Source organism: Protobothrops mucrosquamatus, unplaced genomic scaffold, assembly GCF_001527695.2.
Source record: "Protobothrops mucrosquamatus isolate PMUCROS unplaced genomic scaffold, P.Mucros_1.0 scaffold2330, whole genome shotgun sequence".
In the NCBI taxonomy this organism is placed as follows: domain Eukaryota; kingdom Metazoa; phylum Chordata; class Lepidosauria; order Squamata; family Viperidae; genus Protobothrops; species Protobothrops mucrosquamatus.
This window is the reverse complement of record NW_015388413.1, coordinates 456-5,583: the sequence shown is the minus strand read 5'-3', so window position 1 is coordinate 5,583 and position 5,128 is coordinate 456.

Sequence of the window (5,128 nt, the reverse complement as noted above, 5' to 3'; positions counted from 1 at the left end):
TTGCCTTTTTAAAATAGAATATTTTGTCAATATTTCAGGAAGAATACATCAAACTGCCTCAGCTCAAAAAAACAAACGAAGTGAGACATCTTAAGGTATGTAATGTATTATTGTAGTCAGTACACTACATTAACAATGAAAATACAGTGCATTCAGAAATAGTCAGGCCTCCTTTTGTCAATTTTGTTATGCGGCAGCCGGATTCTACAGTTGTTGAAATTCATAATTTTTAAATCTGAAATATCACATTGGTATAAGTATTCAGTATAAGTATACCCTTTGCAACAACATTTGAAATTTAACTCCAGTGCCTCCCACTTCTCTTTATCGTTGCTGACATGTTTCTACACCCTGATTGGAGTCCACCCAGGGTTAATTAAATTGATTGGACATGATTTGGAAAGGTACACACTTCTCTATGAAAGGCCTCAGAACTGAATATGCATACTTGTAGCAGAGTAAAAGCCATGAAGTCAAAGGAACTACCTGCAGAGCTGAGAGAAAGGATTATTGCAAGGCACAGATCTGAGGAAGGCTACAATAAAATTTCTGCTGCAGTGAAGGTTCCTTAGAGCACAGTGGCCCACATAATTTACGCATGGGAGAGGTTTGGCACAACCAGGACACTTCCAACAGCTGGTCGTCCCGACAAACTGAGCAGTTGGGGGAGAAGGGCCTTACTAAGACAGGTGACCGAGAACCGGATGGTCATTCTGACTGAGCTCCAGAGTTGAGAGATGGGACAGAGTTCCAGAAGGACACCCATCACTGAAACCCTCCACCGATCTGGGTTTTATGGCAGAGTGGCTAGACAGAAGCCTCTCCTCAGTGCAAAACAAATGAAAGCCTCTCAGACTGTGAGGAACAAGATTGTCTGGTCTGATGAAACCAAGATTGAACTGTTTGGCCTCATTTCTAAACTTTATGTCTGGAGGAAACGAGGCACTGATCATCACCTGCCATACATCATCCCAACAATGAAACGTAGTGGCAGCATCATAGAGTGGGGGTATTTTTCAGCAGCACTGACTATGAGACTGGTTAGGATTGAGGGAAAGTTGAATGGAGCAAAGTACAGCAATATCCTCAATGAAAATATTTAAAATAAGCAGTTTAAATGAAGAAACGTTTATAAATGTTCATAAAGATTATTAAGACAAAATACAATAAACAAATAGCAAAAGTAATTGTAAATGGGGATTATACGGAGAACTTTAATATAAAGAAAGGCACTAGACAAGTACTGTATGTCCATTATCCCCATTGTTATTTATACTAACTTTGGAAGTTCTTAATAGAAATATTAGACAGGATCCAGAAATTAAAGGAATGGAGACAAAAGAGGAAAGCTACAAATTACAAGCATTTGCGGATGATCTGATATTCATTTTAGAAGAACCGCTGGAGACAACCTCTAAACTATTGAAAAGGATAGAAGAATTTGGAGAAATGGCAGGATTGAAAATAAACAGAGAAAAAATTAAAGTTATAGTTAAAAACCTTACAGATAAACAAAAAAAAAACCAACTTTCAGAAAAAATAGATTTTCAAATAGTTAAGAAAGTTAAATACTTGGGAATATATTTAACAGCAAGATGTGTAACGATAAAAGAAGATAATTATATAAAATTACTAAATCAAATAAAATCAGATTTGGAAAAATGGAACAAATCTACATCAGTACTAGGAAGAATAGCTACAATGAAAATGAACATTTTACCAAAATTCCTTTTATTTCAAATAGTACCTATAAAAATAGAGAAAAAAATCTTTGATGATTTGAATTCATTGATTTTGAAATTTATTTGGCAAGGAAGGAAAGCCAGAATCAAACTGAAAATATTACAAGAAGTTAAAGAAAATGGAGGATTTGGGCTACCAGTTTGGACCCTATACTACCAAGCATGCGTTTTACCATGGATAAAAGAATGGATAATCCTTAGGAACAAAAGATTGCTATATCTAGAAGGACATGACTTGCAAATTGGATGGCACACATTTTTATGGTACGAAAAGAGTAAAACTCATAGATACTTTCCAAACCACTATATAAGAAATGCATTATTATATGTATGGGAAAGAAAACACAAAATTTATATGAAAATCTCAAGATGGCTATCAATGATGGAAGCATTTGTTCATCCAAACTTACGTTAACTGAGAAAATTGTAACATACAAAGATCTTCTGAATACAGATGGGAAATTAAAATATAAAGAAGAATTAGAAGATCAGGGTATTGGTCTATCACGATGGCCCCGACTGCAAATGCAATTGAAGTATAATAAGGATGTTAAAATATATGGTTTTTATAAAGATCAGACATCATTTGACCAGATGTTGTTGAATTCTGATGAAAAATTAATTAAGAAACTGTATAATTTTTTTACTGAATTTGAAAATGGAAGACAAACAAGTGAAAGAAACAATGATAATATGGTGAAAATTTTTGGATATAATATAGAATTAGAAAAATGGCATCGAAACTATAAATTAACAATGGCAACTTCGTATAAAGAAATTTATATAAAATGTTTTATAGATGGCATTTACCAACCGTTAGGTTAGCAAAAATATTTAAAAATATATCTAGCAAATGTTGGAAATGTAACCAAAACCTTGGTACATATTATCACTTATGGTGGACATGTGTTAAAGCAAAAAAAATTTGGACAAAAATACACCCTTGGTTAGAAAAGATGTTAGAGAAACACAAAGACTTTAAGCCCGAACTTTTTTTATTAGGTATAATTTCAGAAAACCTTGATAAACAAAGTGTATACTTAACATTACATGTATTAACAGCAGCGAGGATTGTATTTGCACAGCAGTGGAAAAATGAAAAAACACCACTGGAGGAAGAGATAATTAAGAAAATACTGGACTGTATGGAAATGGATAGATACAGAATATTATCAAACATGGAACCTATTTTATCAATGGCTGGAAACGGGACAGAGTAAGAACTTAATTGGTATTACTAAACATAATAAATTAATCTAGACAACGCATTGCTCATTAAGCATTAAGGAATTGTAATAACAGAAAATTAATAAAATATTATATAAAAAAGAAGCTTGGGAAATTTTGACAAGTGAAATTATAAAAGCCCAGTCTAGCCCAATACCAATGAAGAAGGAAAATAACATCTCTCTAAAGAAACCAGCATGGCTGCATAAAGAACGCTCTGATAAACTGAAAGACAAAAAAAACAAGTATAAAAAGTGGAAAGAGGATCACATAACTAAGGTAGAATATCAGCAGATAGCCTGAGCCTGCAAAGATGAAGTGAGGAAAGCTAAGGTTCAGAATGAACTAAGACTTGCGACAAAGTCAAAAATAACAAAAAAAGCTTCTTTCAACATGTAAAAAACAAGAAAAGGTCAAGGAAACAATTGGTCCATTAATGGGAGAAAGTGCAAAGAAAGTGACAAACAGGGAGAAAGCAGAACTACTTAACTCATTTTTTGCATCCATCTTTACACAAAGGGAAAAAACAGTTCAACACAGTACTATAAAAAAAAGACTAGAAACACAAGTTAAAATAGTTAAGAAAATGGTAAGTGAGCATCTGCCCACCCTAGACAAGTTCAAATCACCAGGAGCAGATGTATTACACCCCAAGGTTCTGAAGAATTGGCAGACGTGATCTCAGAACCACTGGAGTATACCTTTCAAAGATCCTAGAGCACCGAGGAATTACCAGAGGACTGGAAAAGAGTTGACGTAGTTCCAATCTTCAAAAAAGGTAAAAAAAATAGATCCAGGGAACTATAGACCTATCAGCCTGACCTCAATACCTGGGAAGATTCTGGAAAAGATAATCAAGAAACAAATCAATGAACACCTAGCGGCAAACAAAGTCATATCCAAAACCAACATTTTTTATTCAGTGGTGTGAATTTCCAGGCAAGTGTGCAGAGTTTAGATGCCAGAGATATCAGTTGGCACCTAAGATTTAAGGATGAAGAAACATCATTCCCAACCCAGATAAAATTGTTTTAACAAATAAAATAGGGTTTTTAATCACTGTCAGTAAGTTTGTCTTTTTAAAATAGAATATTTTTTCAATATTTCAGAAAGAAACATTTGAACGTCCGGTTCTTCCAGACCGGACCCAGGAATTGAGACGTCTGGAGGTATGTAATGTATAATAGAAGCCAGTATACTACATTAACAATGAAAATATAGTGCACCCAGAACTAGTTACGCATATTGCAGCACAGCAGTCGTTCACCCTTACAAGTGACCGCAGTGGCTTTGCAACATTCACCCTGGTTATTCCCTCCTTCCCCACCCCAGCCCGAGTCTCCTTAGGCACCAGCCCTTCAATACTCATTCTGTGAAGATCGAGATCCTTCGCTTTCTTGGCTGCTCCAGGTCTTCACTGCATTCGCAGAGAATGGAGGCCTAAAGTAACGCAAGATCAGACGAGATCAGTGGGATGAGATCTCATGCTACTGATCTCTCGTGATCTCATGGTACTTTAGGCCTCTGTTCTCTGCAACAGAGAACAGACCCGAAGCCGGAAAACGCTTCTGTGTGTCTCCAGAGGCTGGATTGGGGCTCCGGAGGCTTTTCCAGGCAGCTGGGGCCCCGATCTAAGGCCGTGGGAGGCTTTTACACCCCCCCACTGCCTGATATGGATTCCAAAAGGTTTTTGCAGGGCACTGCGGCCCAGATCTAAGGCCGGGAAAGATTTCGCGCCCCCGCGTGTCCCGATCCAGGCTCTGGAGGCCTTTTCAATGGAAGTTTTAGGACAATGTAACTTAATATTATTAGCTAAATGTTACATGTAACACTCTTCAGTTATTGATCAAGTATTCAAAGTAATATCCCCCTCCTACACCAAAACTAAAAGACTGAAAATTTATGAATGATGGCTCATTACACATTTAGTCCTACATATACAAATCTAAAAGTAAGTCTTATGGAAGTGAGTAGGATTTTTCAAAAGGTATGTATAGGAGAGGTCCTTTAACATCTCTCTCCCCACCACCCAAAAATATTGATATTCGTTTGGAGTAAGAGTTTCCTGAAATCAAAGCAGTTCCCATTACTGATAACTAAGAATATTTTTTACTTGGTCCAGATTCATATGTAACCTTTTGATTTTTCTAGAGAGAAAC